A 12,847-nucleotide genomic window follows, 5' to 3' on the forward strand; every position below is an offset into this window, starting at 1 on the left:
ACATAATAGAGATACAGAAACACCGTGGCCCCTTTCTTTGAGATAGCTCTGCACTATTGCGAGCTGTAAATGCCACTTCCAGCATAGCTGTGCAGAAGAAGAACAACAAGAAGAAGAAATATCTCGAAATATGTCCGTCAGGCCCCTTCCCTTGAGATATATCTGCAAATATCTCGGAAACGAAGCGAGCTATGGCAAAATGTTAAGAGACGTTTTTTATAGAGAATTATGTTTCCTACAATTTATGTTCTATGATATTTTTTGATCAGAAGCGTAGTTTTCGAGATACATCGAGATATTTAAAAGTTCCGAAGCCGCACCAACATAATAGAGATACAGAAACACCGTGGCCCCTTTCTTTGAGATAACTCTGCACTAGTGCGAGCCGCAAATGCCACTTCCAGCTTAGCTGTGCAGAAGAAGAACAACAAGAAGAAGAAATATCTCGAAATATGTCCGTCAGGCCCCTTCCCTTGAGATATATCTGCAAATATCTCGGAAACGAAGAGAGCTATGGCAAAATGTTAACAGACCTTTTTTGTAGAGAATTAAGTTTCCTACTTTTTATGTTCTATGATATTTTTTGATCAGATGCGTAGTTCTCGATATATATCAAGATATTTAAAAGTTCCGAAGCCGCACCAACATAATAGAGATACAGAAACACCGTGGCCCCTTTCTTTGAGATAACTCTGCACTAGTGCGAGCCGCAAATGCCACTTCCAGCTTAGCTGTGCAGAAGAAGAACAACAAGAAGAAGAAATATCTCGAAATATGTCCGTCAGGCCCCTTCCCTTGAGATAAATCTGCAAATATCTCGGAAACGAAGCGAGCTATGGCAAAATGTTAAGAGACCTTTTTTGTAGAGAATTAAGTTTCCTACTTTTTATCTTCTATGATATTTTTTGATCAGATGCGTAGTTCTCGAGATATATCAAGATATTTAAAAGTTCCGAAGCCGCACCAACATAATAGAGATACAGAAACACCGTGGCCCCTCTCTTTGAGATAACTCTGCACTATTGCGAGCTGGAAATGCCACTTTCAGTTTAGCTGTGCAGAAGAAGGACAACAAGAAGAAGAAATATCTCGAAATATGTCCGTTAGGCCCCTTCCCTTGAGATAAATCTGCAAATATCTCGGAAACGAAGCGACCTATGGCAAAATGTTAAGAGACCTTTTTTGTAGAGAATTAAGTTTCCTACTTTTTATGTTCTATGATATTTTTTGATCAGATGCGTAGTTCTCGAGATATATCAAGATATTTAAAAGTTCCGAAGCCGCACCAACATAATAGAGATACAGAAACGCCGTGGCCCCTTTCTTTGAGATAACTCTGCACTATTGCGAGCTGCAAATGCCACTCCCAGCTTAGCTGTGCAGAGGAAGAACAACAAGAAGAAGAAATATCTCGAAATATGTCCGTCAGGCCAGTTCCTTTGAGATGAATCTGCAAATATCTCGGAAACGAAGCGAGCTATGGCAAAATGTTAAGAGACGTTTTTTATAGAGAATTATGTTTCCTACAATTTATGTTCTATGATATTTTTTGATCAGAAGCGTAGTTTTCGAGATACATCGAGATATTTAAAAGTTCCGAAGCCGCACCAACATAATAGAGATACAGAAACACCGTGGCCCCTTTCTTTGAGATAACTCTGCACTAGTGCGAGCCGCAAATGCCACTTCCAGCTTAGCTGTGCAGAAGAAGAACAACAAGAAGAAGAAATATCTCGAAATATGTCCGTCAGGCCCCTTCCCTTGAGATAAATCTGCAAATATCTTGGAAACGAAGAGAGCTATGGCAAAATGTTAAGAGACCTTTTTTGTAGAGAATTAAGTGTCCTACTTTTTATGTTCTATGATATTTTTTGATCAGATGCGTAGTTCTCGAGATATATCAAGATATTTAAAAGTTCCGAAGCCGCACCAACATAATAGAGATACAGAAACACCGTGGCCCCTTTCTTTGAGATAACTCTGCACTATTGCGAGCTGTAAATGCCACTTCCAGCTTAGCTGTGCAGAAGAAGAACAACAAGAAGAAGAAATATCTCGAAATATGTCCGTCAGGCCCCTTCCCTTGAGATATATCTGCAAATATCTCGGAAACGAAGCGAGCTATGGCAAAATGTTGAGAGACCTTTTTTGTAGAGAATTATGTTTCCTACAATTTATGTTCTATGATATTTTTTGATCAGAAGCGTAGTTTTCGAGATATATCGAGATATTTAAAAGTTCCGAAGCCGCACCAACATAATAGAGATACAGAAACACCGTGGCCCCTTTCGTTGAGATAACTCTGCACTAGTGCGAGCCGCAAATGCCACTTCCAGCTTAGCTGTGCAGAAGAAGAACAACAAGAAGAAGAAATATCTCGAAATATGTCCGTCAGGCCCCTTCCCTTGAGATAAATCTGCACATATCTCGGAAACGAAGCGAGCTATGGCAAAATGTTAAGAGACGTTTTTTGTAGAGAATTATGTTTCCTACTATTTATGTTCTATGATATTTTTTGATCCGAAGCGTAGTTTTCGAGATATATCGAGATATTTAAAAGTTCCGAAGCCGCACCAACATAATAGGGATACAGAAACACCGTGGCCCCTTTCTTTGAGATAACTCTGCACTAGTGCGAGCCGCAAATGCCGCTTCCAGCTTAGCTGTGCAGAAGAAGAACAACAAGAAGAAGAAATATCTCGAAATATGTCCGTCAGGCCCCTTCCCTCGAGATAAATCTGCAAATATCTCGGAAACGAAGCGAGCTATGGCAAAATGTTAAGAGACCTTTTTTGTAGAGAATTAGGTTTCCTACTTTTTATGTTCTATGATATTTTTTGATCGGATGCGTAGTTCTCGAGATATATCAAGATATTTAAAAGTTCCGAAGCCGCACCAACATAATAGAGATACAGAAACACCGTGGCCCCTTTCTTTGAGATAACTCTGCACTATTGCGAACTGCAAATGCCACTTCCAGCTTAGCTGTGCAGAAGAAGAACAACAAAAAGAAGAAATATCTCGAAATATGTCCGTCAGGCCCCTTCCCTTGAAATAAATCTGCAAATATCTCGGAAACAAAGCGAGCTACGGCAAAATGTTAAGAGACCTTTTTGTAGAAAATTAGGATTCCTACTTTTTATGTTCTATGATATTTTTGGATCAGATGCGTAGTTCTCGAGATATATCAAGATATTTAAAAGTTCCGAAGCCGCACCAACATAATAGAGATACAGAAACACCGTGGCCCCTTTCTTTGAGATAACTCTGCACTATTGCGCGCTGCAAATGCCACTTCGAGCTTAGCTGTGCAGAAGAAGAACAACAAGAAGAAGAAATATCTGGAAATATGTCCGTCAGGCCCCTTCCCTTGAGATAAATCTGCAAATATCTCGGAAACGAAGCGAGCTATGGCAAAATGTTAAGAGACCTTTTTTGTAGAGAATTAAGTTTCCTACTTTTTATGTTCTATGATATTTTTTGATCGGATGCGTAGTTCTCGAGATATATCAAGATATTTAAAAGTTCCGAAGCCGCACCAACATAATAGAGATACAGAAACACCGTGGCCCCTTTCTTTGAGATAACTCTGCACTATTGCGAGCTGCAAATGCTACTTCCAGCTTAGCTGTCCAGAAGAAGAACAACAAAAAGAAGAAATATCTCGAAATATGTCCGTCAGGCCCCTTCCCTTGAGATAAATCTGCAAATATCTCGGAAACAAAGCGAGCTACGGCAAAATGTTAAGAGACCTTTTTTGTAGGAAATTAGGATTCCTACTTTTTATGTTCTATGATATTTTTTGATCAGATGCGTAGTTCTCGAGATATATCAAGATATTTAAAAGTTCCGAAGCCGCACCAACATAATAGAGATACAGAAACACCGTGGCCCCTTTCTTTGCGATAACTCTGCACTACTGCGAGCTGCAAATGCCACTTCCAGCTTAGCTGTGCAGAAGAAGAACAACAAGAAGAAGAAATATCTCGAAATATGTCCGTCAGGCCCCTTCCCTTGAGATAAATCTGCAAATATCTCGGAAACGAAGCGAGCTATGGCAAAATGTTAAGAGACCATTTTTGTAGAGAATTAAGTTTCCTACTTTTTATGTTCTATGATATTTTTTGATCAGATGCGTAGTTCTCGAGATATATCCTGATATTTAAAAGATCCGAAGCGGCACCAACATAATAGAGATACAGAAACACCGTGGCCCCTTTCTTTGAGGTAACTCTGCACTATTGCGAGCTGCAAATGCCACTTCCAGCTTAGCTGTGCAGAAGAAGAACAACAAGAAGAAGGAATATCTCGAAATATGTCCTTCAGCCCCCTTCCCTTCAGATATATCTGCAAATATCTCGGAAACCATGCGAGCTATGGCAAAATGTTTAGAGACCTTATTTGTAGAGAATTAAGTTTCCTACTTTTTATGTTCTACGATATTTTTTGATCAGATGCGTAGTTCTCGAGATATATCAAGATATTTAAAAGTTCCGAAGCCGCACCAACATAATAGAGATACAGAAACACCGTCGCCCCTTTCTTTGAGATAACTCTGCACTATTGCGAGCTGCAAATGCCACTTCCAGCTTAGCTGTGCAGAAGAAGAACAACAAGAAGAAGAAATATCTCGAAATATGTCCGTCAGGCCCCTTCCCTTGAGATAAATCTGCAAATATCTCGGAAACGAAGCGAGCTATGGCAAAATGTTAAGAGACCTTTTTTGTAGAGAATTATGTTTCCTACAATTTACGTTCTCTGATATTTTTTGATCAGAAGCGTAGTTTTCGAGATATATCGAGATATTTAAAAGTTCCGAAGCCGCACCAACATAATAGAGATACAGAAACACCGTGGCCCCTTTCTTTGAGATAACTCTGCACTATTGCGCGCTGCAAATGCCACTTCCAGCTTAGCTGTGCAGAAGAAGAACAACAAGAAGAAGAAATATCTGGAAATATGTCCGTCAGGCCCCTTCCCTTGAGATAAATCTGCAAATATCTCGGAAACGAAGCGAGCTATGGCAAAATGTTAAGAGACCTTTTTTGTAGAGAATTAAGTTTCCTACTTTTTATGTTCTATGATATTTTTTGATCGGATGCGTAGTTCTCGAGATATATCAAGATATTTAAAAGTTCCGAAGCCGCACCAACATAATAGAGATACAGAAACACCGTGGCCCCTTTCTTTGAGATAACTCTGCACTATTGCGAGCTGCAAATGCTACTTCCAGCTTAGCTGTCCAGAAGAAGAACAACAAAAAGAAGAAATATCTCGAAATATGTCCGTCAGGCCCCTTCCCTTGAGATAAATCTGCAAATATCTCGGAAACAAAGCGAGCTACGGCAAAATGTTAAGAGACCTTTTTTGTAGGAAATTAGGATTCCTACTTTTTATGTTCTATGATATTTTTTGATCAGATGCGTAGTTCTCGAGATATATCAAGATATTTAAAAGTTCCGAAGCCGCACCAACATAATAGAGATACAGAAACACCGTGGCCCCTTTCTTTGCGATAACTCTGCACTACTGCGAGCTGCAAATGCCACTTCCAGCTTAGCTGTGCAGAAGAAGAACAACAAGAAGAAGAAATATCTCGAAATATGTCCGTCAGGCCCCTTCCCTTGAGATAAATCTGCAAATATCTCGGAAACGAAGCGAGCTATGGCAAAATGTTAAGAGACCATTTTTGTAGAGAATTAAGTTTCCTACTTTTTATGTTCTATGATATTTTTTGATCAGATGCGTAGTTCTCGAGATATATCCTGATATTTAAAAGATCCGAAGCGGCACCAACATAATAGAGATACAGAAACACCGTGGCCCCTTTCTTTGAGGTAACTCTGCACTATTGCGAGCTGCAAATGCCACTTCCAGCTTAGCTGTGCAGAAGAAGAACAACAAGAAGAAGGAATATCTCGAAATATGTCCTTCAGCCCCCTTCCCTTGAGATATATCTGCAAATATCTCGGAAACCATGCGAGCTATGGCAAAATGTTTAGAGACCTTATTTGTAGAGAATTAAGTTTCCTACTTTTTATGTTCTACGATATTTTTTGATCAGATGCGTAGTTCTCGAGATATATCAAGATATTTAAAAGTTCCGAAGCCGCACCAACATAATAGAGATACAGAAACACCGTCGCCCCTTTCTTTGAGATAACTCTGCACTATTGCGAGCTGCAAATGCCACTTCCAGCTTAGCTGTGCAGAAGAAGAACAACAAGAAGAAGAAATATCTCGAAATATGTCCGTCAGGCCCCTTCCCTTGAGATAAATCTGCAAATATCTCGGAAACGAAGCGAGCTATGGCAAAATGTTAAGAGACCTTTTTTGTAGAGAATTATGTTTCCTACAATTTACGTTCTCTGATATTTTTTGATCAGAAGCGTAGTTTTCGAGATATATCGAGATATTTAAAAGTTCCGAAGCCGCACCAACATAATAGAGATACAGAAACACCGTGGCCCCTTTCTTTGAGATAACTCTGCACTATTGCGACCTGCAAATGCCACTTCCAGCTTAGCTGTGCAGAAGAGGAACAACAAGAAGAAGAAATATCTCGGAATATGTCCGTCAGGCCCCTTCCCTTGAGCTAAATCTGCAAATATCGCGGAAACGATGCCAGCTATGGGAAAATGTTAAGAGACCTTTTTTGTAGAGAATTAAGTTTCCTACTTTTTATGTTCTATGATATTTTTTGATCAGATGCGTAGTTCTCGAGATATATCAAGATATTTAAAAGCTCCGAAGCTGCACCAACATAATAGAGGTACAGAAACACCGTGGCCCCTTTCTTTGAGATAACTCTGCACTATTGCGAGCTGCAAATGCCACTTCCAGCTTAGCTGTGCAGAAGAAGAACAACAAGAAGAAGAAATATCTCGGAATATGTCCGTCAGGCCCCTTCCCTTGAGCTAAATCTGCAAATATCTCGGAAACGATGCCAGCTATGGGAAAATGTTAAGAGACCTTTTTTGTAGAGAATTAAGTTTTCTACTTTTTATGTTTTATGATGTTTCTTGATCAGATGCGTAGTTCTCGAGATATATCAAGATATCTAAAAGTTCCGAAGCCGCACCAACATAATAGAGATACAGAATCACCGTGGCCCCTTTCTTTGAGATAACTCTGCACTAGTGCGAGCCGCAAATGCCGCTTCCAGCTTAGCTGTGCAGAAGAAGAACAACAAGAAGAAGAAATATCTCGAAATATGTCCGTCAGGCCCCTTCCCTCGAGATAAATCTGCAAATATCTCGGAAACGAAGCGAGCTATGGCAAAATGTTAAGAGACCTTTTTTGTAGAGAATTAAGTTTCCTACTTTTTATGTTCTATGATATTTTTTGATCGGATGCGTAGTTCTCGAGATATATCAAGATATTTAATAGTTCCGAAGCCGCACCAACATAATAGAGATACAGAAACACCGTGGCCCCTTTCTTTGAGATAACTCTGCACTATTGCGAGCTGCAAATGCCACTTCCAGCTTAGCTGTGCAGAAGAAGAACAACAAAAAGAAGAAATATCTCGAAATATGTCCGTCAGGCCCCTTCCCTTGAGATAAATCTGCAAATATCTCGGAAACGAAGCGAGCTATGGCAAAATGTTAAGAGACCTCTTTTGTAGAGAATTAAGTTTCCTACTTTTTATGTTCTATGATATTTTTCGATCAGATGCGTAGTTCTCGAGATATATCAAGATATTTAAAAGTTCCGAAGCCGCACCAACATAATAGAGATACAGAAACACCGTGGCCCCTTTCTTTGAGATAACTCTGCCCAATTGCGAGCTGCAAATGCCACTTCCAGCTTAGCTGTGCAGAAGAAGAACAACAAGAAGAAGAAATATCTGGAAATATGTCCGTCAGGCCCCTTCCCTTGAGATAAATCTGCAAATATCTCGGAAACGAAGCGAGCTACGGCAAAATGTTAAAAGACCTTTTTTGTAGAGAATTATGTTTCCTACAATTTATGTTCTATGATATTTTTTGATCAGAAGCGTAGTTTTCGAGATATATCGAGATATTTAAAAGATCCGAAGCCGCACCAACATAATAGAGATACAGAAACACCGTGGCCCCTTTCTTTGAGATAACTCTGCACTAGTGCGAGCCGCAAATGCCGCTTCCAGCTTAGCTGTGCAGAAGAAGAACAACAAAAAGAAGAAATATCGCGAAATATGTCCGTCAGGCCCCTTCCCTTGAGATAAATCTGCAAATATCTCGGAAACAAAGCGAGCTACGGCAAAATGTTAAGAGACCTTTTTTGTAGGAAATTAGGATTCCTACTTTTTATGTTCTATGATATTTTTTGATCAGATGCGTAGTTCTCGAGATATATCAAGATATTTAAAAGTTCCGAAGCCGCACCAACATAATAGAGATACAGAAACACCGTGGCCCCTTTCTTTGAGATAACTCTACACTATTGCGCGCTGCAAATGCCACTTCCAGCTTAGCTGTGCAGAAGAAGAACAACAAGAAGAAGAAATATCTCGAAATATGTCCGTCAGGCCCCTTCCCTCGAGATAAATCTGCAAATATCTCGGAAACGAAGCGAGCTATGGCAAAATGTTAAGAGACCTTTTTTGTAGAGAATTAAGTTTCCTACTTTCTTTGTTCTATGATATTTTTTGATCGGATGCGTAGTTCTCGAGATATATCAAGATATTTAAAAGTTCCGAAGCCGCACCAACGTAATAGAGATACAGAAACACCGTGGCCCCTTTCTTTGAGATAACTCTACACTATTGCGCGCTGCAAATGCCACTTCCAGCTTAGCTGTGCAGAAGAAGAACAACAAGAAGAAGAAATATCTCGAAATATGTCCGTCAGGCCCCTTCCCTCGAGATAAATCTGCAAATATCTCGGAAACGAAGCGAGCTATGGCAAAATGTTAAGAGACCTTTTTTGTAGAGAATTAAGTTTCCTACTTTTTATGTTCTATGATATTTTTTGATCGGATGCGTAGTTCTCGAGATATATCAAGATATTTAATAGTTCCGAAGCCGCACCAACATAATAGAGATACAGAAACACCGTGGCCCCTTTCTTTGAGATAACTCTGCACTATTGCGAGCTGCAAATGCCACTTCCAGCTTAGCTGTGCAGAAGAAGAACAACAAAAAGAAGAAATATCTCGAAATATGTCCGTCAGGCCCCTTCCCTTGAGATAAATCTGCAAATATCTCGGAAACGAAGCGAGCTATGGCAAAATGTTAAGAGACCTTTTTTGTAGAGAATTAAGTTTCCTACTTTTTATGTTCTATGATATTTTTTGATCGGATGCGTAGTTCTCGAGATATATCAAGATATTTAAAAGTTCCGAAGCCGCACCAACATAATAGAGATACAGAAACACCGTGGCCCCTTTCTTTGAGATAACTCTGCACTATTGCGAGCTGCAAATGCCACTTCCAGCTTAGCTGTGCAGAAGAAGAACAACAAAAAGAAGAAATATCTCGAAATATGTCCGTCAGGCCCCTTCCCTTGAGATAAATCTGCAAATATCTCGGAAACAAAGCGAGCTACGGCAAAATGTTAAGAGACCTTTTTTGTAGGAAATTAGGATTCCTACTTTTTATGTTCTATGATATTTTTTGATCAGATGCGTAGTTCTCGAGATATATCAAGATATTTAAAAGTTCCGAAGCCGCACCAACATAATAGAGATACAGAAACACCGTGGCCCCTTTCTTTGAGATAACTCTGCACTATTGCGAGCTGCAAATGCCACTTCCAGCTTAGCTGTGCAGAAGAAGAACAACAAAAAGAAGAAATATCTCGAAATATGTCCGTCAGGCCCCTTCCCTTGAGATAAATCTGCAAATATCTCGGAAACAAAGCGAGCTACGGCAAAATGTTAAGAGACCTTTTTTGTAGGAAATTAGGATTCCTACTTTTTATGTTCTATGATATTTTTTGATCAGATGCGTAGTTCTCGAGATATATCAAGATATTTAAAAGTTCCGAAGCCGCACCAACATAATAGAGATACAGAAACACCGTGGCCCCTTTCTTTGAGATAACTCTACACTATTGCGCGCTGCAAATGCCACTTCCAGCTTAGCTGTGCAGAAGAAGAACAACAAGAAGAAGAAATATCTCGAAATATGTCCGTCAGGCCCCTTCCCTCGAGATAAATCTGCAAATATCTCGGAGACGAAGCGAGCTATGGCAAAATGTTAAGAGACCTTTTTTGTAGAGAATTAAGTTTCCTACTTTTTTTGTTCTATGATATTTTTTGATCGGATGCGTAGTTCTCGAGATATATCAAGATATTTAAAAGTTCCGAAGCCGCACCAACGTAATAGAGATACAGAAACACCGTGGCCCCTTTCTTTGAGATAACTCTGCACTATTGCGAGCTGCAAATGCCACTTCCAGCTTAGCTGTGCAGAAGAAGAACAACAAAAAGAAGAAATATCTCGAAATATGTCCGTCAGGCCCCTTCCCTTGAGATAAATCTGCAAATATCTCGGAAACGAAGCGAGCTATGGCAAAATGTTAAGAGACCTCTTTTGTAGAGAATTAAGTTTCCTACTTTTTATGTTCGATGATATTTTTCGATCAGATGCGTAGTTCTCGAGATATATCAAGATATTTAAAAGTTCCGAAGCCGCACCAACATAATAGAGATACAGAAACACCGTGGCCCCTTTCTTTGAGATAACTCTGCACTATTGCGAGCTGCAAATGCCACTTCCAGCTTAGCTGTGCAGAAGAAGAACAACAAGAAGAAGAAATATGTGGAAATATGTCCGTCAGGCCCCTTCCCTTGAGATAAATCTGCAAATATCTCGGAAACGAAGCGAGCTACGGCAAAATGTTAAGAGACCTTTTTTGTAGAAAATTAGGATTCCTACTTTTTATGTTCTATGATATTTTTTGAACAGATGCGTAGTTCTCGAGATATATCAAGATATTTAAAAGTTCCGAAGCCGCACCAACATAATAGAGATACAGAAACACCGTGGCCCCTTTCTTTGAGATAACTCTGCACTACTGCGAGCTGCAAATGCCACTTCCAGCTTAGCTGTGCAGAAGAAGAACAACAAGAAGAAGAAATATCTCGAAATATGTCCGTCAGGCCCCTTCCCTTGAGATAAATCTGCAAATATCTCGGAAACGAAGCGAGCTATGGCAAAATGTTAAGAGACCTTTTTTGTAGAGAATTAAGTTTCCTACTTTTTTTGTTCTATGATATTTTTTGATCGGATGCGTAGTTCTCGAGATATATCAAGATATTTAAAAGTTCCGAAGCCGCACCAACGTAATAGAGATACAGAAACACCGTGGCCCCTTTCTTTGAGATAACTCTGCACTATTGCGAGCTGCAAATGCCACTTCCAGCTTAGCTGTGCAGAAGAAGAACAACAAAAAGAAGAAATATCTCGAAATATGTCCGTCAGGCCCCTTCCCTTGAGATAAATCTGCAAATATCTCGGAAACGAAGCGAGCTATGGCAAAATGTTAAGAGACCCCTTTTGTAGAGAATTAAGTTTCCTACTTTTTATGTTCGATGATATTTTTCGATCAGATGCGTAGTTCTCCAGATATATCAAGATATTTAAAAGTTCCGAAGCCGCACCAACATAATAGAGATACAGAAACACCGTGGCCCCTTTCTTTGAGATAACTCTGCACTATTGCGAGCTGCAAATGCCACTTCCAGCTTAGCTGTGCAGAAGAAGAACAACAAGAAGAAGAAATATGTGGAAATATGTCCGTCAGGCCCCTTCCCTTGAGATAAATCTGCAAATATCTCGGAAACGAAGCGAGCTACGGCAAAATGTTAAGAGACCTTTTTTGTAGAAAATTAGGATTCCTACTTTTTATGTTCTATGATATTTTTTGAACAGATGCGTAGTTCTCGAGATATATCAAGATATTTAAAAGTTCCGAAGCCGCACCAACATAATAGAGATACAGAAACACCGTGGCCCCTTTCTTTGAGATAACTCTGCACTACTGCGAGCTGCAAATGCCACTTCCAGCTTAGCTGTGCAGAAGAAGAACAACAAGAAGAAGAAATATCTCGAAATATGTCCGTCAGGCCCCTTCCCTTGAGATAAATCTGCAAATATCTCGGAAACAAAGCGAGCTACGGCAAAATGTTAAGAGACCTTTTTTGTAGGAAATTAGGATTCCTACTTTTTATGTTCTATGATATTTTTTGATCAGATGCGTAGTTCTCGAGATATATCAAGATATTTAAAAGTTCCGAAGCCGCACCAACATAATAGAGATACAGAAACACCGTGGCCCCTTTCTTTGAGATAACTCTACACTATTGCGCGCTGCAAATGCCACTTCCAGCTTAGCTGTGCAGAAGAAGAACAACAAGAAGAAGAAATATCTCGAAATATGTCCGTCAGGCCCCTTCCCTCGAGATAAATCTGCAAATATCTCGGAAACGAAGCGAGCTATGGCAAAATGTTAAGAGACCTTTTTTGTAGAGAATTAAGTTTCCTACTTTCTTTGTTCTATGATATTTTTTGATCGGATGCGTAGTTCTCGAGATATATCAAGATATTTAAAAGTTCCGAAGCCGCACCAACGTAATAGAGATACAGAAACACCGTGGCCCCTTTCTTTGAGATAACTCTGCACTATTGCGAGCTGCAAATGCCACTTCCAGCTTAGCTGTGCAGAAGAAGAACAACAAAAAGACGAAATATCTCGAAATATGTCCGTCAGGCCCCTTCCCTTGAGATAAATCTGCAAATATCTCGGAAACGAAGCGAGCTATGGCAAAATGTTAAGAGACCTCTTTTGTAGAGAATTAAGTTTCCTACTTTTTATGTTCTCTGATATTTTTCGATCAGATGCGTAGTTCTCGAGATATA

The sequence above is a fragment of the Osmia lignaria genome, unplaced genomic scaffold, assembly GCF_051020975.1.
Source record: "Osmia lignaria lignaria isolate PbOS001 unplaced genomic scaffold, iyOsmLign1 scaffold0006, whole genome shotgun sequence".
Lineage (NCBI taxonomy): Eukaryota > Metazoa > Arthropoda > Insecta > Hymenoptera > Megachilidae > Osmia > Osmia lignaria.